The 11,179-nt window shown below is 35.6% G+C and overlaps 1 long non-coding RNA gene across 2 annotated transcripts; it reads right to left on the reverse strand.

Annotated features, from left to right (window-relative positions):
• Nucleotides 1-3,646: 3,646 nt before the first annotated feature.
• LOC129875708 (uncharacterized) lies at nucleotides 3,647-7,687 on the reverse strand. Of its 2 annotated transcripts, none has more exons than XR_008763217.1 (3): nucleotides 7,604-7,687; nucleotides 6,831-6,957; nucleotides 3,647-3,964 (listed from the first exon to the last, which is right to left on the reverse strand). It is a non-coding gene; the product is annotated as an uncharacterized LOC129875708 (long non-coding RNA). The 2 variants fall into 2 exon arrangements; XR_008763216.1 differs by having other exon boundaries at nucleotides 7,541-7,669.
• Nucleotides 7,688-11,179: the final 3,492 nt, after the last annotated feature.

Here is an 11,179-nt window from a genome sequence, read left to right on the forward strand (position 1 = left end):
CATCCAAAGATCAACTTTTCTTAGGTAGTCTATGGTTGGTATTACGGTTCGTATAACTTTGTACAGTCCATATACTGTTTCATAGAACCCTGGTCCAGCATATTCCCAAACATTTTCCTTAGCTTCCTTTCTATAACACCTTGTACAACCCGTAGAGTTCTTTACAGGCTGTATAGCCACTCAAGAATCTCCACTTCCCTAGACTCTATTTTCCTGAAGCCTTTCACGACCCCTCTATATGGACCGTGTAGGCTTGTGCGGTCCATATAGAGGCCTGTACAAGTCATGCACCAACAATTTTTCAGAGATATTTCTGTTGTTCGACTTTCTAACTCCCAGGGTCTCACAGATGATGCCTTTCAGTTTATTTTGTTTATACTGATACTGCTCTTGTTATGACACTTGACATAATATGGTTGCAGGATTAAGTGATGTTTTATAAGTGAAGGCAAATATGATCTCCGATAGCTTTGTCAAATATGTTATTCTTATTTATTATAACTTTGTCAGATACAAACATTGTTTAGAGTCAGCACCTTGCTAGATGTCCTTTTCAAAAGGTCCTTACCATAACCTTCAATTTTGAATGTTGCAGAATTATCCATGAACATAGTCTCATTGGGTTCATATAAGAGCATATGAATCAAATACTTCTTTTACAACACAAACATGACAGATGATTTTTCACCAATATTCATGTCTATGCAATAGTTGTATTTTAATAGACACATCTTTTCATGAAAAATAAACAATTTAAGTGACACTCTTTCATAAAAAACAACTCTTTTGAACATGTATATATTTAATTTGGTGGTTTTGTACTAGTTATATCATATATTAGTAAAAGAGAAACTCAAAGACCACAATATCAAATATACTCCAAGAGTTTTGTGGGTTAAACATAGTACCAAAATGTCAAGTCTAATTTTATCTTTATCATCATCAAAAGTCAAGAACCCCACATTATAAGATAATTGAAGTACCATACTTTTAGGCAATTCAATACTAAATGATACCATATCTAAGAGATCAGTTTCCAGAAGAACAAAATGAAGTGTTCACTTTTCTTCTCCCTGGTTTACTATTTTTACCACAATGCCTTTTTTGTATTCATATCTATATTGAATTATTAAAGACCTTGAGATTGTGAGTTTGCGTCACTAAGAGAGCAAAGAAGTGGAAGTTTATACTTTCTCGGGAAGGATATGAAAAAATAAAATCATTATAGAACCACTATCTTCTTGTCACTTGTCCCTTAAGCATACTAACAATATTAATTCGTAATAAAAGAATGTACTTGAATCTAATCTAACATAGATAGATGTTTGGTTTCTACGGTTAGATCGACCAAATACACTGTTTTATACAAGGGACTACCTTTTGGCTTTTGACATGTGCAAGTTGCTAACAACATGCTAATTCAGACAAATATTATTCGACACTAGCAAATTAGTACATAGTTTTTTCATGCATATTTTCATTATATAGTTATTCTGCTATCAATAATTGGTACACGGTTTAGTATTACAGAATACGAACAATAAAAACATTAATTATTCTGATAGGTTTTATATTCTTCAAGTCGAAATATTCATTTAAACGGAGTGTTTAATAAAGTGATAAAATTTTTATATTCTTCAAACCGAAGGAGTAGAAAATCAAAAGATTTTATACGTCTTTCAATAATCAAACACACTACATTTATAACAAGTATAAAAAAAATTCCTTAAAATTGTTGTCAATCTACATTATTAAAATATATACCACAATAATTTTTGGAAAACTTCGTATGAAACAATAAAGTTTAAAGAATATTTTTAATACAAGAAACTTTTCGAAAAAGTTACAACTCTTTAAAAAAGTCATAACCTTTAGAAAAAGTCACAACCCTTCAAGAAAATTAAATACTAATATGAGTATTTATAATGGCAGGCCAAAGAGGCGGAAAATATTGAATTCCAAGTCGGTGGCAATTTAGATTTGTGTGTTTCTTGAACCGCAACTTTAATTTCCTAGTCCTTCGTCAAAGTAGGAGAGATTACCTCTTATAAAATAGTTGGACAAGTGCAGTTTGGCCAAAAAAAAAAGAGGCCCGAGCTGGCTTTGCTCGCTCACACTACTACTTAAATTCAAAAGTGTTCTATTTCTCCCCAAATTTAAGCTATGTTTCTTCACATAACCATTCGAGCTTCTCATTATTTTTTCGAACTTCAAACAACATATCAGAAACTCGTATTTGAACTTTCTTCTTAAAAATGAAATTTATTTTGTTCTCATAACATGACTGCCATGCACACTTCGTCTGTATAATAAAAAATATCATTAGATTAAAGAATTTATATTTGATAACTAATATAAAAATAATTTTTTTTGTACCCTAAACTGATTCCATATTTGTTCCTTGATATTGTACGGAAAGTCTTTCCATTACCCCAAACATCATTGAAGAATGGTTGAATAGATTCTGAAATCATATGTGAGGCGGCATATGATGCCGCAAACCTGCATTAAACTTAATTTCTGTAAGAACTACATTCACCAAATTAAAATTAGCATAAAAATAACTTACCCATCCTTATCAGGGGTGATGATCAGCCTATGATAAGCATCATATTCTCTAGTATCTCCAACTTTTTGAGTCCTTGAACAGGCTGGTGTAGTAGTACACCATATGTTTCCACACCTTGATTCCACAACAACTTTAACTCATCGATCAAAGGCTGCATGTATATGTCAATCAAACTTTTTGGATTGTGTGGACCTGGAACAATGCAAGTTAGGAACAAATATGGACTTGTCATACATAACTCAGGAGGAAGATTATATGGCGTAACAAACACTGGCCAACATGAATATGGTGCAGCAAATGGAGTGAATCCATCAGTACATAATCCCAACCTTATGTTTCTAGGTTCACTAGTAAAGTCAGGGAACACTCTGTCAAAATGCTTCCATGCTTCTCCATCTGACGGATGACATAGAACACCAGATAGTCTTTTATGTTCATAATGTCATCTCATATAAGGAGCAGAGCTCATTGATACATATAACCTCTTTAACCTTGGTATAAGGGGTAAGTAATGCACTAGCTTCACTGGAACCTTCTTTCTTTTGACATTTGTGACTTTCTTGTAACGAGTTTGATTACAAAATTTACAATTTTCTAAAGATGCATCATCTTTTTAGAATAACATGCAACCTTTTTCACAATAGTCAATCCTCTCTCATGAAAGTCCCAACTTAGAAACCAACTTCTTTATCGTGTAGAAATCTTTGGGTAAGTTAATTTTACTCAGATTAATCTCATTCATAAGCCCGATGATAGAATCCATGCCCGCTTGAAAAATTGAATTATCTGATTTTATACTTAGAATGCTTTGAACCTTCATATAATGGATGACTAGATTCAGTTAACTTTTCATAGAAGCGCTTAGCCTCATCATTTGGTTCTGATTGAACCCCTGGAACATCCCAAAAGCCTTCCTCGACATTTCATTGAATATAGAATTTTCAACATTATTATTCTCTATGGGACTATTGTCACGCCCCGGGAGGGTACCCTAGACGCGACCGGCACTTGAAAACCATTTCTGACCTTCAAGCGAACCACCTAACTCAATCATTCCATCATTCAATCATATACGCTCAAAGGAATGCTCAATTATAACATGCTATTTACAATATGGGGGCCGAAGGCCAAACATGTCTAACTTAACAAAATAAGTATAATAGGACTCCTCAAAATAACAGTCCAACCTCCCCACACTCTAGTCTATGAAGCCTCTATCAACGTCTGGAAGGTGCCAATGACAAGCCCATGGCTACCAACAATCAAAATACAGAGATAATACGATACTATGCAAGGAGCTCAAGATCCTCCGGAAGCTAGGAGGACTCACCAACTAGCTGAGAGTGTATGTGGATCTTCAACGGAGCGTCGGTTGATGATCTCTAGTACCTGTCGCTGCATCATAAAACGATGCAGGCCAAATGGCGTCAGTACATGGAATGTACGAGTAAGTAAAATGGTCGGATGAAACAAACCTCAAGAAAACATCAATATCAACTCAGGACCTCAACTCATATATATATATATATATATATATATATATATATATATATATGACAACTCATTTAAATGCCCTAAGTCTAACAAGAATAGTTTAGACGGGACGGACTCATAAACCACTCAACTCAACTGACTCAGAACACTATCAGGACCTAAATGGGAGTTTCTCTTATCCGACAACCATCACCTATGAGCCGGTGATAGTACAACAATCAGACGTTGTTGCCACGTCCGTCCATACCTTGCTAGGGCATGAACGCCTCCCTAATCATGGATACCATCGATTAGTCAAGTCCTATCATTTCAGGATAATAAAATGGGAAACATTCGACTTTAACGGTTCGATCCCATGGGAAGCATCCGACTTTAACGGTTCCATCCCTACCTACGTTGGCGGCGTAGTTTCTGGGGTTCGAGTATGGACTATACTCTTATCTGCTTCGGTGCTCGATACTCCTCCCATGACTCCATGCTCATAAAACTCCCTCCAATCATCTCAAACAAGCCCTCACGGCTAGTTTCATGTGGGACATTGCCAACTCGTCAACTCTATTCTCATTCAACTCAATTAAGTCATAATGGCAAGTTCCATTTAGGACCTCGTCCACTCGTCAATTCTATCCTCCAATTTACTCAATCAAGCCTCATTTAGGTAAGCATTTATGATACCTCCTCAAGACTCATCACAACTCTATGACTTTAGCTCAACAACACAAGTAGAATAGCACATTTAAGGAAATTGACTTAAGCAACATAATCACATGGCTAAAGAGGTTAACAAATCATAATAACAAGTCATCTCCATCAACTCATACTAACATGAAGGTTTTAGGAACTTCTTAGCTCAACAACATCGACACATATAGCATCAAATAAATAGGGGACAAAACTCAATCAAACATAAACCATACCAAGAAACTCCATTTTCATGAACATCTAACCTCAAGCAAAAGTAGGGCACATGGGTGGACTCAACCCATGTTTTGGATAGCCTTACATACCTTAGTGAAGACTTGAAGAAAACCTTGATGTTGGGTCTTCAATGGAGGACTCAAATCTTGAAGCTCTTGGAACTCTTCTTGTTGGAAATGGAGAAGAAGAAGAGAGAGAGAGAAACTCCTAGGGCTTTTCTAGAGAGAGAGTGGGGCTGAAAAATATGTTCCCAAAATGGTATAGGGTGATACATATATAATTTAGGTAAGTTCCCAAATTACCCCTCCTCAAAAGTCCTGAAAATAGGCTAAAAATGCACCTGGCGCGATAGTGGCGCATCACGCCATTGCAACGCCAGGCTGATTTCGCCTAAAAACCTGCACATCGGCTAGTGGCGCGCCGCGTCAAGGACCAAATTACTGAGGCACATTCTTGGTGCGATAGTGGCGCATCGCGCCCTTACAGCGCCAAGGCCAATATTTTCTGGGTTCTGGAAATTGGCTTGAAAACCCTGCACACCTCGTAGTGGCGCGCCGCGGCAGGGGCCAAACTACTGAGGCTTGTTCCTGGCGCGATAGTGGCGCGTCGCGCCACTGCGGCACCAAGCCCAGTTTTCCAGCAAATGTAACCGAGGCCTGAAAATCCCTGCTGTGCTAGTTCATCTTAGGATCGTCATATCTTTTGACTCCGAACTCCAAAAATTACATTCTTGGTGGCATTGGAAAGAAGACTCGACGACCTTTAATTTGATGGATCGTGGGCCACCCAGATTGTCTTCTTTCAAAAGATAGGGTCATTAGAAGTCGACCCCATACACGAACTCATTCTAACTTACCACGACAAACCTTTTTGGACTTAGCTCGGTCCTAGGGGTCCTCTGTGACCCCACATCACCTCCAACACTCTTCAATTTCTCAGGGACTCATCTTAACTCAAGCACATACTTCGAAATAAATTCGATTGACCCTATACGTGTACAAGAAAGGTCCGAATCTTAGGGAAAATTTTTCAGGGGTGTTACAACTATCCTCACCATCAAACGTATTCTAAAAATCAACATTAGCTACATTGGCATCATTCTCTCCATGAACAGTCCACACATAATAATTTTTCATAAACCCTTGTTCAAAATATGAAATTCAATTTTATCCGGTTTCAATAACTTGACACACTTGTATTTCGCACAAGAACACCTTATTGTACCTTCTATAAGAAATTTTTTTCTAGTTTTTGCTTTTGCAATAATTTTTTTAACTCCGTCTATAAATTTCACCCTCAATCCCGCACGATTAGGATGAGTTCTATCATACATACATTTACGATGTGCAAATTCCATCTACACAAATAAAAAAAGTTGAGAATTTAACTAAACAAACTAGCAACAATACAATCAAGAACACAAATAATAATAACTAAACAAACATGCTATATTTTTATGCTCTTAGACTTACAAAATGAGTAACAAACCACAAAAGTACTCTACCTCTGTTCCCTCCCCCTTTCAGAATCATTAAAAAGGGTATGTGTACACCTTAACAATTAACCTTAACTGCCACTAAGCTTATAATTGGACACAAGGGTCAAACTGAGCTGGTTCTTGTTACATTAAAATATATTTATACTATAAGCAAATCATAGTTATACTATGAGAAAATCCATCTTGAGAACATCAACACTGCAGAAAGAGTTATATCGTCAAAGTCTCTCTGCTTTTGGGGCATTTATGCTCATTGGGTTTCAAGTAGGGAAGGTCAACATTCAAGGTGGCCTAGGTATTAATCAAATTTAATTCAGAATGCGCTGGGATACTTCTAGTAAAATATTGTACCTTCTTGTTTTCCTTTCCTTGGAGTTCAATTTTGTTATGCTCTAGTTTTACAAACTTAGGAGCCGTAATAGAAATGTTGGCAGTGTCTTTTCCCTTGTTCTGAACCAAAAGTGAGAGCTCGGAGATTCTGCCAGGAAAAGCAACAGGTTGTACTAGTTACTCCAACTGAAATGACATGACTTAATGACTTAAGGAAAAAAATGAATAATCCATCAAATTACTAGATAGATACTTCCGCTATAATGCAATATCCTACTTATGGTGTTGTGTTTCCCCTATAATGCAATATACTGACGAAATACTTTGAGCCATTCGCTAAAGATAAAAATAAAATAATAAATTGTGAGTTATTTGAAGAAAACAAAAGTAATATAATAATATTAAATGGCTGGTTCATGTTTCATTAAAAAGAAAATAGAAGTATCTATATAGGAGCTCATAGAAAAGGAATACCATTTCCAGGAAAAGGCAGAAAATTCTTATAAGAACCAAAACACCCACATTTATCTTCTTCTAGTCATTTCATTAATAAACAAAAATATCATATGACCACAAAAACTAAAAGCAAAAAATATTTCACTTTACCAAAAATGATAACCAAATCTAGAAATCTACTCTTTGTTCTGGAGAAATTTTGCATCCCCAGGAATGAGAAATTTTGTTTTATCAAACAACTCACAAATTTTCCTTGAGAAAAGGAAAAAGAATACCTTCGGTTCTGAAATCATACTTTGATCTGCTTATGCTCAATATTAGAGAGAAATTTAACTTACCTCAACAAAATTTAAACCCTAAATTGTGATGGTGAGAGGGATGAGGTCGTGGAAAATAGCTAGTGAGATAACTGAAGAGGTTTAGAGTGAATTAATTATTAGAAATAATATTACTTTTCCGACTACAGTAGTTGGGAAACTACATTAATTTTTAATTAAAAAATATTGTAATATGGTTGACTACGCTAGTCGCTATTTAATAATATTTTTTTTAATTTGTTTTAACAAGTTTCCGACTACTGTGATCGAAAACTGGTCAATTATTTTATTGACTTTATTTCATTAAACTTTACGACTTCAGTAGTCGTAATCACAGTCAGATAAAAATTTTAAAAATTTCAATAATATAAATCTTAAATTATCGATTACAGTAGTCGGTAATTATCCAGACTTCCAACTATGTTTATGTAGTCGGTAGTTGTAGTAAAAAAATTAGCTTATTTCTAGTAGTAATTTGGGAGGGCATATTTGAAGTTGAAAAACCAAGAAAGTATTTGGTGTTGTGAAGTACAATGGGGATATTTGAAACATGGGAGGAAAAAATTTGGTGGAGCTCAAGGCTCCTTTATTCAAATAAAATATGGAAAAATTATCTAAATACACAATTTATTTTACCATATTCTCTAAAATTCCCTACCATTTGAAGAAATTACAAAAAAATCTACTCTCTCCTATTTTCTGATGCATCACTTTACGCGATGTATCAGTCCGATACATCACTTTACGCGATGTATCAGTCCGATACATCACTTTACGCGATGTATTAGTCAGATACATTACTTTATGTGATGTATCAAGATATTGGATACATCACTTTACGTGATATATCTGGACATTAGATACATCACTTTACACGATGTATCATCGGATACATCACTTTATGTGGTGTATCAGGACGTTTTGGGATGTATTTGGATTCCACCAAATTTAAGGGATTTTCTTAATTTAGAAAAAAGTAGGAATAGGATGTAATTAGCTCTTAACACTATGAGATTTGTGTAATCCTTCAATAAAATATATGTACAAAGTAGATCCAACATGATCCAAAAAGATGAAAAAGAAAAAACAAAACAAAATATCCCAAACACAACAAAATATCTTTGGCCCTAAACCATACAGGATCTATATTTATATCCTAAAACATAGGGTTTACTAATCTTATCTCCTTCGATATCTCTTCCTTGTGGCCGTAGTGAGCTCCTTGACCACGGCTTTTCGCTTTGATATGTTGTGGATGGTTAAAACTTACCTCCTTTTCATCCATCTTTCTTCCTTTCTCAGCTCTCCGAAGTAAGTATCGTTTCTTGATCTGTTATCGTTGCTCCTCCTCTCTTATAGTCCTAATATCTGTTCTTCTTTGTAGAGGTAAACTCTGGTGGATGAAGTGGATAGCAACCTGGTTTCGACAGAGGTGCCAAGTCCTAAGAGAAGTGAAAATATGTCGTTGTAAGTTCATTCTTTGTCCACTCCTTTTCCTCTCATTTCTTTTTCCTCCTAGTTGTACTAACTTCCTTCTTTACATATAACTCCTTTGCAGGGATATTCAGATGCTCCGGACAATTATCTTTGTAAGACCCTAAAAGTTGGAAAGTCGAAACAAGGGAGAAAGTAGTAAAAAACTAGTGCTAGTGCAGTCTACTATAAGCCGATCTACAGATGGTAGGAAGAGTAACGCTCCGTAGGAGCTCCTCGTAGGTGAGGTCCTGAAGTTGGGAAAATTGGTTAAATGTAGGTTCGAGTGATGACACTTATCCTTTCCTACCAGACAAGTCAGCCTAACCTTAACAATTATGGAAATAAAAGCGGAAACAGATATAAATAAGCAATTTAAAAATAAAAGCGGAAGTCTTAGTTAACTACAAAATCCCTCATGGAATGGTTGTCACATATACAAGCCTCTAAATATAAAGATACTAAAATAAATACAAGTCTCAAAACTCTGTCTCTCGAATAGAACAAATTAAAAGTAAAGAGGAACAAAAAGGATGGCCGGCATCAACAGCTACCTCTCAAATCTCCTTTGAAAGCCTTGGATTGAAAGAAAGAGAATTGTGTCACTATCCGAGCTCGAAACCTACACAAGTGTAGATATCAAGGGTTAGTAACACCGACACGGTACCCACCAAGCGAACAACTAAGACTATGCTAAGCTAGTAAAATATACGTACTCCTGTCATACTAACCAATCGCTCAGACTACAACCTACGTAGAAATCAGCCCAGTCTAACAGTTCTACAGGATAAGTACAGATATCTCAACAGCAGTACAACTCAAATCTTAGTCAAATCACAACGATCAATAATATAGATCAGGAAAAAATATCAGGGGTAAAATAGTCCACAATGGAAAAAGATGTATGATGCAATGTTATGCAATGCAATGTCACATATAGTGATGCATGTCTGTCCTAAATAATACACATTCACTGACTAGCAGGTCAGAACCTATGGGGGCCACATATGGACCATGTATCTGCCGGAATCTGAGCTTTACCCTTCGCCGACGTTTTGAATCAAGATAATATATGTAAATATTCAATCGCAATGAGTCTAACAATACCCAAATTAATATTTTTAAAAAATTGGGCCAAACTTGAACCGAGTAGCTCGAAATACCCAATTTCAAAAATGAACAAAAATTCCAGAAATCTTTTATATGAAAATGATCTTTGATGTATTTGGAACCTATTAGTGAAAATAGAAATGAATTTGAACCTAAAACTACTTCAAAATCTTCAAAACATTAAAATATTTGGTTCTTGAAAACCCCAAGTTTCCTCAATTTAGAATCCTCAATAAAAGCTAAGAAAATCAGAAATTATCAATGTTAAAAGATGAATTCGTAATAGAGAAACTTACCCCGATGATTTCCCCCAAAAAATTCCTCAAATATTTGCCTCCCTCAAGCTTCCCAAGCTCCAAAAATGGTGAAATGGCGTTTAATTCATGAATGGGGTTAAACATTGTGCAGGTGCCGATTTACTCTCCAAGAAAGTGGATCACTAACTCCGCGAATGCGGAGATTGACTCAGCAACCCTCCACGAATGCGAGTGATGATACAACGAAGTGATGTCGTTGCCACATCCATCCAATACCTTGTCAGGGTAAAGGACATCAACATCTTGGATCCAATCATCAAAGTCCTCTTTTTGGGACTTAAGAGGCATAGCCTCCATCCTACGCTGGCTACGTAGTTTTGGAGTTTGAGTCAATTAAGCTCTTACCCAACTCGGTGCTCAATACTACTCCCACAATATGTGCTGATATTAACCTCATCATCTAGTCTCATTGGACTTTAATTTATATCATCAAACTCATCTCATTACCTCTACATCAATCATTATACTTCAAAAATATCATTTACATCTCATCAAAACATCTTGCTCAAAACATTATTTAATCCAAAGAATCGAATTCATTTAAACTCAATTCTTTTGCTCTTTCAAAACTCAATAAAATACATTAATTCAAATCACTCTTTTTGTCAATGAATATTAAAAGCCAACATCTTTACTCAAATAAGCGTAAAAATATTTATGAACATCAAATCAATTAGGGTTCCTGGGAAAGTAACCA

This window comes from Solanum dulcamara, chromosome 2 (assembly GCF_947179165.1).
Source record: "Solanum dulcamara chromosome 2, daSolDulc1.2, whole genome shotgun sequence".
Taxonomy (NCBI): Eukaryota; Viridiplantae; Streptophyta; class Magnoliopsida; order Solanales; family Solanaceae; genus Solanum; species Solanum dulcamara.